The following is a 15,081-nucleotide window of genomic DNA, read 5'->3' on the forward strand; positions in this document are numbered from 1 at the left end:
CAGGCAACTCCTATGCCAAAGACCCAAAAATGGCTTAATTCTGTTATTTGCAAATCAATCAATCTACTTGTATTTATTAAGCATTAAATATGTACTAAAAATGCAAAACCATGACCCTGCCCTAAAGGAGCTCTTATTCTAATTGAAGTAGCAAAATACAAAGAACTACATGCATACATACATAATAAAATATATAAACCAACTATAAATGAAGGTTATCTTAAAGGAAAGAGTCTTAGGCAGGGGAGAGAGGACATATCCGAAAATACCTCTTGTAGAGAAGGTGAAATGTAAGCTCAGTATCAAAAGAGGTGAGAAGGTGATATGTAAGCTTAATCTTGAAAGAGGCTAAACAAATGGAAGAGTTAAAGGAGAGTATTCCAGGCATAAGGGAAATATTCCCTTATCATCTAACCAATGAAAAGATACAGATTTAAAAGGTGGTGTATTATGTGTGAGAAACAGCTAGTTTTACAGAAAACTGCTTCTCAAAATGCAAGAGTAACACAGTCTAAGGAGAAAGGAAAGGCAGAAGGGTGGTGCCATGTTAAGAATGGCTTTAAATATCAAACAGAGCATTTTAGATTTGATTCTTAAGATAATGAAAACAACTGAATTTTATCAAAGAGGATCACACTATGGCAGTCATTACTAAGTCTGATCCCTTTACTATTTGATATGGAAGTTTTAACCTGCTCTGATTTTCCAGTCAGGTTAATTTGCCCCTCTTTTGGCAATTTGGTGACTTCTAGTCTCAAGTTTCATGATATTGGTGCCAGTCTTAATATGGACTTCAAATAGATTTTCCCCCTACTTCAGATCAGAACTCCTGAATTCAAACAATCTACCAACCTCAGCATCCTCAGGAATATGCCACTATTCCCAGTCTGTAGATTTTCCAGTGTCTTCATAGGACCTGTAGGCCTTATGTACAACATAACTAGTCTATCCCTCCCCACATACATTTCTTTAATGAAAGTCCTTCAGTTATTCTTTGAATGTATGTCAATTTTAAAAATAAGCTGTGCCATACTAGTTCTCAGTTTGTGTCTTTCTATTGCCATTTGTTTTAATAGACAATCTTAATTTTCCTTATAGATTGAAAATAAACAGATATTCATGGCTTAAAATACTTTCTAAAGAATTATAAGATATGTAATAAAATTATTTTTTACTTATTAATTTTTTGGTCCACATCTGTGATTTTTTTTGATATGGGACACAATTTGATATCAAAACTCCCTTCACTAATATAAATTGGCAACTCACACATGATTTATAGTGAGAGAGAATTGTCTGGGACCTTGAAAACATAATGTGTTGACTATAGTCAAACAAACAAATGTGATAACATATCAGAGACAGGTATGATCTAGAGGAAAAAAATCCTATCTTCCTCCTTCTGAAAATATCTACACTGAAAAACATTAACCCATGATTATTAGCTTAAACTGGAATCAACGATTTGCTCTGAAAATCAGTCCCTAATTTCAGACAGAATGCTAGAATAAAAAGTTATTGATCTCATATATAATATTGTTTAAGGTCATTAGTTAGCACCAAATATCAGAAAGGCCACCTGCTAAGCATCAAATAAACATCATACTCTCAGGAATGCCAAACAAATTACTTTGACTGTCTTGAAATAATTTTTTCTCTATCCACACACTTCCCCCCATTGAATGATGAAGCCAAATGAGATATTTGAATGTAATCAAAGGCACTTAATGGTAGGAATGGTAGATGATCAAAGGTATCAGATTTTTGTCTGAAAAGTCCTTTTTCATATTATTGATTTTTATGCTGTGAAAAAATATCTCTTAAGAAAATGATTTTATCTATAAGCCCCAATCATTGGGAATGTGGATGAGGGGCAGCTATGTCACACACTGGCAAGAACAATGAATTTAGAGACAAGACCAGAGTTCAGATCTTGCTTCAGACACTTAGTGATTGTTCCACTTATTCTGTGTCTGCCTCTGTTTCCTCATTTATAAAATGCAATTAGCCTTGATTGTCTTTCAACTTGAAATGTATTGAATTTTGAAATCTATGATCTTAGATTATAGACCCCTGACTTGGAATGGAGGATTTGGAAAGGCTTTTCTATGAATAGAAGACTTAAAAGTGCCAAGATATTGATTTAAAACTTGTCACTTCTCACTGGCATTCCTGGGGGGATGCATGTCTCTTGTATCTGCTTTCTTTATAAATGAGCCTCCCCTTTCCCAAATGATTGATGGTAATACCCAAGCATATGAAAAACCTTTTGGAGTTGTTTGTGAAAATCTATTAATTTTATAAATACAATTTCTTTCTGAAGTTCTGTTATGGGCAAGTTTCTGTGGTAGATATTAAAGGATATGAAACATGGTGAGGGAACAACAAACCAGGTCAAATCATGATTTGTTGAAGGACTGAGAAAAAGGAAGTCTTAGATTATTATTAATAATGACATTCAGGTATCTATAGGATTATTATGTGAAGGTGGGGGTGGGGGGATAATTTCTCTAAGAGAATCCAGAAGAAAGAACTAGGAACAAAGGAGAAAAGTTAAAAATCGGAAGAATTTGATTAAAAATGAAGATTTTAAGAATTATATACACCTAATAAATGGAATGAGCTTTCTCAAAAGAGAAAGAATCCCTTACCACTAGATGTCTTCCTCAAACCCTAAGTAGAATTCATTGCAGACTTCATACTTCAATTAAAGGTGGAGTTTTGTTTATTCATTTTTTCAGTTCTGTTTGACTTATCATATTTTCTTGACAAAGACATTGGAGTGTTCCTTCTCCAGTTCATTTTACAGGTAAGGAAACTGAAGCAATTAAGATTAAATGACTTACCCAAGGGCACATAGTTATAAGTATCTGAACTCATGAAGTTGAATATCTCTAACTACAGGTCCAGCATTCAGACCATTGTACCACCTAACTTAAAGGTGAGATATTGGTCCTGTTTATATACAGCTAAAGGATTAATTGGATAGAGTTCTAGACTGTAGTTAGGAAGATCTGAGCTCAAATCCAGCCTCAGATACATACTAGCTGCATGACCATGTACAAGTCACTTAACTTCTGTTTGCCTTAATCACTGGAGAAGGAAAAGGTAAACCATGCTAGTATCTTTGCCAAGAAAATCTCATAGGCAGTGGTATTGTTGTTCAGTCATTTCAGTTCTGTATAATTCTTCATGAGCCTATTTGAAGGTTTTCTAGGTAAAATTACTGGAGCAATTTGCTGTTTCCTTCTTATTTCATTTTTTAACACATGATAAAACTAAGGTTATGAACAGTAATAAGTTGATATGTATATCTATCTATCTATATATGTATATATAGTTTTCAGGATCAGGCAGAGTCAGACATGACTGACTAGTGATATAATGTAATAGTGAATAAATGGACAACAGCGGTCCTCTTAGCTGCTTTCTAACTGTATCAGGAACAAGGACAATTTATCATAGTAGGTATAATTCTAGATTTTATTCAGGAAAACCTGGGTTCAAATATTATCTTTTTCTTCAGTTAGCTATTTTACCACTGGCAAGTTACATATCCTTTCTGATATTCAGAATCCTCATCTGTAAAAGGGGATAATATCTTTATTACTTATAGGTAATATATAAGTTCCTAGTACTCAGCAAAAATAGACTGTATAATAAGTGCTTATTGGATTAGATTAGATTGAATATCAAACAGACTTTGTGAAACTTAAAAAAAGATGATTAAATGCTTTTGAAAAAACATAAAAAAACTATTGAAATTTCATTTATTATAATTTTCATTTTCATCTTTTTTGATGGAGTTCAGAGAGGGATGGTTCTGGAGCAAGTTGAAATTCTGTTATTATCATTTTGTATTAAATGTTCTATATACTACTATTCAGACAGATAAAATGAGGGCCTTTTGTAATTCAACAAAAGTATTGGCATCTAAGCTTATCTCCAGTAGACTCATTGAAAACATATTCATAGTAATTTCAGTAGAGGACACAATAATTGGGGATGATATGTACTTCATCCTGGCTCCATTTGGTTTCCAAGCTTTTTGTGCCAAATAATTTGGAAATTATGAGTATTTGAAATGGCGGCATCTATGAAAATATTCTTCTTACATTTTCATGGATGACTATTATGCCTAGGAGGTTGTGAGCAATAGTTTGGTCTGTGATAATGCTACACTCTTCATACAATGTTTTGTCCACTTATTTTTTTCTAATTTATTTATTTATTTTTGAATTTTATGATTTCCCCCCCATCTTGCTTCCCTCCCCCACCCCCTGAAGGCAGTCTGATAGTCTTTACATTGTTTCCATGTTATACTTTGATCAAAACTGTATGAGTTGAGAGAGAAATCATATCCTCAAGGAAAAAAATATGAGATATCAAGATTGCATAATAAGATAACTTTTTTTAATTAAAGGTAATAGTCTTTGGTCTGTTCAAACTCCACAATTCTTTCTTTGGATACAAATGGTATTCTCCATCACAGATAATGCAAAATTGTCCCTGATTGTTACACTGATGGAATGAGCAAGTCCGTTAAAATTGATCATCAACCCCTTGTTGCTGTTATGGTGTACAATGTTATTCTGGTTCTGCTCATCCTACTCAGTATCAGTTCATGCAAATCCTTCCAGGCTTCCCTAAATTCCCATCCCATCTCCTTTCCAATAGAACAATAGCGTTCCATCACACACTCATACACCACAATTTGTTCAGCCTTTCCCCAATTTATGGACATTCATTCAATTTCCAATTCTTTGCCACCACATACAGGGCCACTATAAATATTTTTATACAAGTGATGTTTTTACCCTTTTCTATAATCCCTTCAGGGTATAGACCCAGTAGTGGTATTGCTAGATCAAAGGGTATATATAAATTTTTATTGCCTTTTGGGTATAATTTCAAATTGCTCTCCAGAAAGGTTGGAGGAGTTCATAGCTCCACTAACAATCCCTTCCAACATTGGTCACTGTCCTTTCTAGTCAAATTGACCAGCCTGAGACGTGTAGTGTGGTACCTCAGAGATGCTGTGATTTGCATTTCTTAAACCAGTAAAGATTTAGAGCAATATTTCATATGACTATTGATAGCTTTGATTTTCTCATATATAAATTGCGTCTGCATTTTTTTTATAAATTTGACTCAATTCTCTATATATTTTAGAAATGAGACCTTTGTCAGAAATACAAGTTGTAAAAATCATTTCCCAATTTACTACATTTCTTTTGATCTTGGTTACAGTGGCTTTGTCTGTGCAAAAGCTTTTTAATTTAATGTAATCAAAATTTAATCTAGTTTGTTTTTAATGATGTTCTCCCATCTCCTCTTTGGTCATATAATGCTTCCCTTTCCATAGATCTGAGGGGTAAACTGTTCCTCGATCTCCTAGTTTGTTTATAATATTATCTTTTTATGTCTAGATCCTGAACCCATTTTGATCTTATCTTGGTATAGGTGTGAGATGTTGGTCTAATCTAAGTTTCTGTCATACTAACTTCCAATTTTCCCAACAGTTTTTATGGCAGAGATAATTTTTATCCCAGAAGCTCAACACTTTGGGTTTATCAAATGGCAGATTGCATAATCATTTTCTGCTATCTCTTTTGCACTAATCCATCACTCTATTTCTTAGTCAATAACAGACAGTTTTGATGACTGATGCTTCATAATATTAGATCTGGTGGGGCCTACTTTTACACTTTTTTCCATTAAATTCCTTGAAATTCTTGACTTTTTGTTTCTCCATATGAATTTACTTACAATTTTTTCTAGCTCATTAAAATGTTTTTGGAATTTTGAATGGGGGGGGCACTAAATAAATAGTTTAATTTAGGAAGAATTGTCATTTTTTATTATATTAACTTGGCCTATCCATGAACAGTTGATATTTGCCCAGTTATTTAAATCTGATGTTATTTGTGTGAGAAGTGTTTTGTAGTTGTTTTCATAGAGTTTCTGAGTATGCCTTGGCAGGTAGAATCCCAAGTATTTTATACTGTCTTAAGTTACTTTAAATGGGATTTCTCTTTCTAGCTTTTGCTGCTGAATCTTGCTAGTAATATATAGAAAAGCTGAGGATTTATGAGGGTTTATTTTATATCCTGAAACTTTGCTAAAGTTATTAATTGATCCTAGTAGTTTTTAGATGATTTTTTTAGGATTCTTTAGGGATACCATTATGTCATCTGTGAAAGGTGAGAATTTTGTTTCTTCCTTCTCAATTCTAATTCCTTCAATTTCTTTTTCTTCTCTTATTGCTAAAATTGCTAACATTTCTAACACAATATTGGATAGTGGTGGTGATAAGGGGCATACTTGTTTCACCTCTGATCTTACTGGGAATGCCTCTAGCTTATCCCCATTGAATATAATGTTTGTTGACGGTTTCAGGTAGATATTGCTAATCATTATAAGCAACAATGCATTTATTCCTATGCTCTCTAGTGTTTTTAGTAGGAATGGGTGCTGTATTTTGTCAAAGACTTTTTCAGCATCTATTGAGATAATCAAATGATTTCTGATAGTTTTGTTATTGATATTGTTAATTATACTAACAGTTTTCCTAATATTGAACCAACCCTGCATTCCTGGGATAAATCCTGCTTGGTCATAGTGTATTATCCTAGTGATAATTTACTGTAATCACTTTGCTAAGATTTTATTTAACATTTTTGCATTTATATTCATAATTTTCTTTCTCTGTTTTGACTCTTCCTGGTTTAGGTATCACCACCATAGTGGTATCATAAAAAAAGAGTTAGGCAGAGTTTTGTCTTCATCTATTTTTCCAAAGAGTTTATATAGAATTAGAACCAATTGTTCCTTAAATGTTTGATAGAATTCACTTGTGAATTCTCCTGGCCCTGGAGATATTTTTCTTAGGGAGTTTAATGATAGCTTGTTGAATTTCTTTATCTGAGATGGGTTATTTAGGTATTTAGTTTCCTCCTCATTTAACCTGGGTAACTTATATTTTAGTAAATAGTCATCTATTTCGCTTAGATTATCTAATTTGTTGATATCAAGTTGGGCAAAATAATTGTGAATTATTACTTTAATTTCCTCCTCTTTGTTGGTAAGTTCACCTTTTTCATTTATGATACTAGCGAATTGGTTTTCTTCTTTTTTTAAATCAAATTAACCAGAGATTTATCAGTTTTATTGTTTTTTCCTTCATAAAACCAACTCTTGATTTTATATTAGTTCAATAGTTTTCTTGCTTTTGATTTTATTAATTTATCCTTTAATTTTTAGAATTTCTTATTTGGTATTTAATTGGGGAGTTTTAATTTGTTCTTTAATTTTTTTTAGTTGCATATTTAGTTCATTGATGTCCTTTTTCTCTAATTTATTCATGTGGCTGTATCCCATAGGTTTTGGTATGTTGTCTTGTTATTGTCATTATCTGGGATAAGATCATCAATTCTTTCTATAATTTGTTGTTTGAGCCACTCATTCTTTAAAATGAGGTTATTTAGTTATCAATTAGTTTTAGATCTATTTCTCCATGGCTCATTATTGCAAGTGATTTTTATTGCATTATGATCTGAGAACGATGTATTCACTATTGATTATAACGTTTTTATGCCCTAGTATATGGTCAATTTTTGTGTAATGCCATGTACTACAGAAAAAAACAGAGTATATTCCTTTCTATCCCCATTCAATTTTCTCCAAAGGTCTATCATGCCTAAATTTTCTAACAATCTATTTACCTCCATAATGTCTTTCTTATTTATTTAATGGTTAGATTTATCTAAATCTGAGAGCAGGAAGTTGAGTTCTCTCACCAGTAGAGTTTTGCTAAGTCTTCCTGTAACTCATTCACCTTCTCTAAGAATTTGGATGCTATGCCACTTGGTGCGTATATATTTAGTATTGAAATTGCTTCATTGTCTATGGTACATTTTAGGAGGAAATAGTTTCTTTCCTTATGTCTTTTAATAAGATTTGTTTTTGCAGCTGCTTTGTCTGAGATAAGGATTGCTACTCCTGCTTTTTTTCATGTCATCTGAAGCAAACTATATTTTGCTCCAGTCTTTTACTTTAACTTTATATGTATCTCTCTGCTTCAAATAAGTTTCTTGTGGGCAGAATATTGTAGGATTCTGTTTTTTAATCCAGTCTGCTATTTGCTTATGTTTTAAGGGAGTGTTCATCCCATTCACATACAAAGTTATAATTACTAATTCTTTATTGCCCTCCATGCTATCTTCCCGCTGTTTGTAGTTTCTCCCTTTTTTCAGTTTATCTGTATTCCCCAGTTGTTTCTGAATATCACCACCTTTAGTATGTTCCCCCTCTTATTTTTTTAACTTTTTTTTTGCAAGTCAATGGGGTTAAGTGGATTGCCCAAGGCCACACAGCTAGGTAATTATTGTCTGAGGCCAGATTTGAACTCAGGTACTCCTGACTCCAGGGCCGGTGCTCTATCCACTGTGCCACCTAGCTGCCCTGTTTGCCTTCTTATATCCAACCCACTTCCCTTTCTTGCCCCTTTCCTTTGTACCTTCTTCCTTTGGTTGGTTCTTCTTTTATTCCTCCCCTCCCCTTTTTTCCTTTAAATACTTGGAAAGTTAAGATAAATTTCTTAATTGAGTGTGTGTGTATATGTTGTTAATTTTAAGCCCAATCTGATAAGAGTAAGATGTAGGCAGTTCTCACTTCCTCCTTTCTTCCCTATTGCAATAGGTCATTTGTTCCTGTTTTTTAATGTGATTCACCCCATTCAATATCCTCCCTACTCCCATGTCTTTGCTGTCCTCCCTTTTTAAGGAGATATTGTTTTTATATCATTCTATTTGAGTCATGGATAAGTCATGGATAAGTATATTCTGGGTAAGTATAACTCTAATCTTTCTCCCAGGTGGGGATATAGTCAGTTTCATCTTAATAGATAGCATTTTTTTCTTTTCCCTTTTTTAGAACCTTTTCATGTGAATCTTTTTTTTTTTTGAGGTTATTCTTTTGTTTTATTTTGAAGAAGGAAAAGAGGACAAGCTACAACTTGCCTATGGAAAAGGCATTGGGGTGGGACAGGAAGGCGATCAATGGGTGATAAAGCTCTCACAGGGAGACAAGAGCCTCAGAGAAAATCTCCAGTCAGCCACATCTCAGAATAACATATCTAAAATAATCTCCAGTAAAAATCACATTGAAGCAACCACAGTGTGTGCTGTGCTAACAAGGGACGACTGGAAAGACTAGGATTCCACCCTCTGGAGTTCTCTTACAATCAAGGATGCACAAAACCTTTGAGCTGTTTTCCAAGTCTCTATGGGTACTTCTGTGTCTTTCTAAATATTTCATTGGTAATGCTCAGTCTTGTAAGTCTTGTTCCATAATAATCTATAATGTAACTAGTGCCATCAGAAGGACCAACAATCTGCATTGAAATGAGAATGAAGTCAATCAGACTGCCAATTCCACAAAATCCTACAGTGCAAAACTTTAACAAACCTAAAGCAGGGTATCCCAGGTAAAATCTGTCTGCTCCTAACCAGCCAAGAAATAGAGAAAGAGCGACTGCCACCAGGTAGGAATAGCCGTTTACATTACGGCAAGGTATGGTCTTGAAAAAACCAACTTCAGTTCCAGTAAAATGGGTTTCATTGCCGCTAAAATCCTTACAAGTTATGTTGGGTGCTGGTTAACATGATGCGTGAGCTGTGTAATTTGTACAGTTAACAGGTTCTTGAGTGGCCTCATTTATTTCCGGATCTTTACAAAAATATTGTCCCACTCTCAGGTCCTTGCACTTGAGCGTGTCGTTGCTTTCTGTGGCCACTGCAGCCCCCCACGGCCCATGCTCAAGGTCACGGACACCAGCCACAGGAGGCCCAGCAGCCCAGGGGCGGGGGCGGCGGCGGAGCCCGTGGCCTCCAGGGCCGCCATGCTGGAACTTTTTCATGTGAATCTTGAGTCTCCTGTTTGAAGTCCAAATTTTCTATTAAGCTCTGGTCTTTTCATTAGGAAAATTTGGAAGTCTCCTATTTCACTAAATGTCCATCTTTTCCCCTAGAAGATAAGACTCAGTTTTGCTGGATAGTGGGGTCTTGGCTACATTCCAAGCACCCTTACTCTTTGGAATATCATATTACAGGACCTTCAGTTCCTTAATGTTGTTGAAGCCCAGTCCCGTGTAATCCTTACTGTGGTTCCTTGGTATCTAAATTGCTTTTTTTCTGACTGCTTGCAGGATTTTCTCTTTTGTCTGATAGTTCTGGAATTTGGCCACAACATTCCTTGATGTTTTCATTTTAGGATCCCTTTCCGGTGGGGATAGATTTATTCTTTCAATAACAATTTCGCCCTCTGGTTCCATGATTCCAGGGCAATTATCCATTAAATCCTGTATTATTAAGTCCATTTGTTTTAACTTCAGTGTTTTTAGGAAGCCCAATGGTTCTTAAGTTGTCTTTTTTCAATCTATTCTCGAGGTCAGTGGCTTTGGCAATGAGGTATTTTACATTTTCTTCTATTTTTTTGAATTTTTTGGTTTTGTTTAATAGATTCTTGTTGTCTCATGAAGTCATTCCACAAATTCCATTCTTTTATTTTTAGAGAAGAATTTTCTTCATTTACTTTTTGAAACTTCTCTAATGGGTCAAATTCTGTTTTTGAAGGAGTTTTCCATTTGCCCAATTGAGGTCTTGAGAGAGTAGTTTTCTTTTTGCATTTGTCCAATGTATTTTCCAAGGATTTGTTTCCTTTTTTGCAAAGCATTAATTTTATCTTGAGTTTCTTTGCCTAATTTTTTCCATTGATTTTTAAATTCCTTCCCAATTTCTTCTAAGAAGGCTTTCAGGCCTGGAGATCACTTCATAGTCTCCTCAGAAGTTCTAGCTCTCTCTGAGTTACGGTCATTGTCTTCAAAGTAGCTTTCAATGGCCCTCTTTCCATTGTCCTTTCTTCATTTTCCTAGGATCTTTTGTTGGGGGTGGGGCTGGCTCACAGACCTTTGGTTTTAAAAACCCTGGAGGCTTTGCTGAATGGGTTTAGTAACTCCAAGTGGGCTGGCCAGTAGGGAGTGCTAGAGGCTTTCTCTGGAGTGTCTGTAAACTTGCTTTGTGGTCTACACCCTAGGCCTGGGGGATGGGGGGAAGCAGCAGGGTCTGCATTATCCTTGAACAATGTTGGCTGAGTCCTTGGGCTATTTAGATAACCTCAATACTGAGAGAGATCTGCTCCCCACACCTGAGCCTGGGGTGGGGGGAGGGGGGAGTGATGAGGTTGTTACTGCCTTTGTTCTGGGAAGAGTCACATTCACATGGATGGGGGGGGGTTCATTTGGAGACATGTGACTCTACTGAAAATTCCACTTATGGCCTGAGCTGACCAGATAGATGTCTACCCATGCTGGAGCTCCCCCACCCACTCTGCTGCTCTCCCACCTGCTCACAAAGCCAAAGCTTCTGACTTCTCTGAGCTTAGTCCTGATCTCACCCTGCCACCCTGTGCTGGCTCTCTGCTCTCTTACCCCAGGTCAACCACATTTTCCTGGGATAGTCCTTGTTAGTAGATATTCTTATTCTTGCTCTTTCTGGATTTTGTGGATTTGAATTCTGATAAGAGGCTTGATTCGTATTAATTCTGAGGGAAAGTAAGAGACCTTAGCACAGTGCCTGGCTTCTCTCTGCCATCTTGTCTGGAGGAGCATTCTTTTTTCCACTTGTTAAAATTATTTGGGGATCTATATTTGTAGTGTGGTCTTTTTCATGTTTGTTTATGAAAAAATGGTCAACATCCATTATATCATTCTGGCCATTGGATCATTTTTCTTAATATTATTATTTATTAAATTACAAGGATAACTAAGAAATGATCTTTATTCTCAAGGAGATCAATACCTGGATCCTGTTGAATCCAGAGGGAATCAACATATAGCATACTTTTTGATTTAAGGTGAAATATTATTTAATGATAGTTTTGGAGTCAGTCTGAGCCTCCCTTGTCTCACATATCAAATAAGGAGGTTGAACTACATGATCGCCAAAGCCCCACCCATCTCTAAATCTTTACTGTATTGTATCCTATGTATCCTAATCCACAGAAGGATACTGAGATGCAATATTTTTTTCTAGATGCTGGAATTCCATTGAGAGTTATTGTGTCATAAACAGGTGTATTGGATCTCTAACTGACTCATGAGATAAATGTTAAATTTTCGTTGTGAGCTTTTATACCTCAGAAAACAGAAAATACTACAAACAGGGGTCAATATTGTTGTTATTTATCTAGACTTAAGAAAGTAATGGATTCAATGTTAATAATACCAGTCAAGTTTAAGAGTATGCTGTGTCTATATTTTTTTCAAAAAAATGCTTGTTTGTTAAGGCATTGACCGTATATACCTAGTCACTGAAGATAGACTTAATCCCTTATAATTAATCCGAGATAAAATTCGATTTCTTGCATTTCATAGCTGTGTAGCCATTTAACTTAAGTATGTTTTCTTTATCTGTAAAATTAAGAGGCTTCACCTAAATATCTTCTAAGATCTCCTTCAGCTCTAAAATCTATGATTTTGAGATCTGAAAACTGATACCATCTTTATGCTTTTATCCTAGTCATTATATCTATGAATCTTTTATCCTTTTTTCTTTCTGTCTGTGATATCAAATGGTTTTATTGGCATCTTTCTATTGAAAAGTCATTTGACTTTTTTCTTTAGTGAAAATATCACATTAATGTCCAGAATAATGTATTAATTGCACTAATAAGTTATGTCCCTCCTTTTCCAAATGTTCTGCCTCACAATGGGAGCAGCAACAGAAATATCTAAGTTTTGTCTCTGTTAACAAGGATCACTTAGTCTGTTGTGATGTACTATTTCAAAGGTGTCCTTTCCCCCAAGCTTATGTTGGTTATGGATTCTACTGCTCCAGAACAAATAAGACCTACTAAATATCCTAATGCCCCTCATTAGAAGAGAGAGAGAAGAAATGATATTTCATTCATGATTGTTCTTGTTTATATTATCTTTTCTATTTTTTCAAAGGCATCTATTCACACAAAGACTCTCAGAGCTCAAATGTGTCTGACAAAGACTGATCAAACACCAGAGAATGAAGTGTATGATTCCGTGGCAATAAGAAGACCCTTTTTCCCCGATATATTAAAACAGTGTTTCTGCATAACATCAGAAATTCTAATTGTGGTGCTTGACATTCAATGATAATCCACTGGCTCTAATGCTTATTAAAAATGGCAGTAGACATACTGGCAGCACAGAAGCAGGGTTGAAATTGTCAAGAACAATAAGAAATTTTAAGGCTTGGCCCTGAAATTGTGGATATTTTATAAAAATGATTTTTTTTTGCATGCAATCCACAGGTGTAGAATCAATAGCGTACTAGGGCATGATAAATAATGCTCCCAGATGCAGCAGGGCGGGCAGCACAGCTGAGAGATCCTCAAAGGGGGAGAAAAAAGAAAAAGACTTTCTTTTGTCTTTTTCTTCTCTTTTTTTTTTTATCAAGCTTTGTGGAATTCCCCCCCCCCCCCCCATGGAATTAGCAATAGAATTAACAATAAAGAATAAATGTCAGCCTTTCCTCCTTGAAGGAAAGAAACAATTCAAATAGACTGTGAGTGGTCCAAGAGAGGTTGGCAGCCACTCTGTGTGTGATGTATGAAGCTGGTTCCCTAAGCATGCTTAAACTATAGGTGCTTATGGCCTCTGAGAACTATTGGTGGATTATTTCCATATCTAGAGAGATAGAAGAGCTATCTTCCAAGGCTGCCTTTCATGATCACTCGTTCTGGATGACAAGGAGCAAAAGTAGTAGTGTGAAACTATTAGGTTGAATCATGAAGTTGGGAGAATGCCTTTTCTTTTCAGTTGTGTTCTATTTTTCATGACCCTATTTAGGGTTTTTCTTGGCAAAGATACTGATGTGATTTGCCATTTCCTTCTCCAGCTCATTTTATAGATAAGGAAACTGAGGCAAAAAGGGTGAAGTGACTTGCCAGGGTCACACAATTAGCATGTGTCTGAGACTATGCCAAATAGACATTTTGCTCAAGCACACATACACAGTTCTTCTACTGAATGACCTATCATGAAGACTGGAACACAACTGAAAGATAGATAGATTAATAGAGATGTAGATATAAATATCTTCATGATGATACATATATCTTGTTTATACATAGTTGTCTTCCTACTGTCTCCCTCATTAATTAGATTGTGAACTCCTTACTGTTTCCTTTTTTTTTTCTTGCTTCTTTTATCTCCATTACTTGATATCGAGTTTAGTACATAGTTGGTACTTTGTAAATGCCTATTCACTGGGTAACTGAAATTAAAAGATCTGAAACTCACACTGAAATTTATTAGCGCAATTTTCCACTTTGGTGGAAGTTTTGACAAGATGGCACCACCTGTGAGTCCATCACAACTATTCCTTAGTCACGTACTTCAGAGCTAAGAATCTATCTCAAGAATATTAGTAAATGAAAGCTGACAGCATCTTGTCACAAGTGCACATTAATGAATACCATAGAGAATTGCGTGCCTTCCAATTCACCATCTTCCTGTAATTTATATTCACTATTCCATAGATTATGCAGAGGGGAAGTAGGGATATTTGTTGGAGCTACACATTTAGACAAGCAAATAGGATTTTATAAATTGGTGGAAGTAAGAAGTGAGAAATGAAGTGTAAAGTCTGCTCCTGAGGGTGAATATTTCAACAAAGTAAGAATCTTTGCATCTTTTCACTTGGTAGGTGCCTTTCATGCAAAGAAGAGCTTACTGATAAACTTTAGCTCATGGTTATTGATATGATTCATTCTGACAAGTCGTAATCCTTCTCATTCTAATTCACAAAGAAATATTTATGCCTCAGGATTGAAATTTATGCAAAATATGATTGTATTGTTCTCATCAACAAAGATGTAGGTTACTCAGATAAACAGGACACTCTTCAAGTGAAAATACAGTGATTTTTCATTTTAGAAAAAAACAAAATAGTCTTGTCAGAAAACCCTGGAAGTTCTTGAAAGCTCAAGCACACATACACACAAAACACACTATTGTATGAATTCTTACAGTGGAATATAGTTTTC

General features: G+C 35.2%; 1 protein-coding gene and 1 pseudogene across 4 annotated transcripts in view; one reads left to right on the plus strand and one right to left on the minus strand.

Moving 5' to 3' along the window:
• Positions 1-15,081, plus strand: part of NTNG1 (netrin G1) — a 460,778-nt gene that overhangs the window by 180,970 nt on the left and 264,727 nt on the right. The window lies entirely within an intron of this gene.
• LOC141490032 (TM2 domain-containing protein 1 pseudogene) lies at positions 9,204-9,903 on the minus strand (annotated as a pseudogene).

The sequence above is a fragment of the Macrotis lagotis genome, chromosome 5 (genome assembly GCF_037893015.1).
Source record: "Macrotis lagotis isolate mMagLag1 chromosome 5, bilby.v1.9.chrom.fasta, whole genome shotgun sequence".
NCBI classification, from domain to species: Eukaryota; Metazoa; Chordata; class Mammalia; order Peramelemorphia; family Peramelidae; genus Macrotis; species Macrotis lagotis.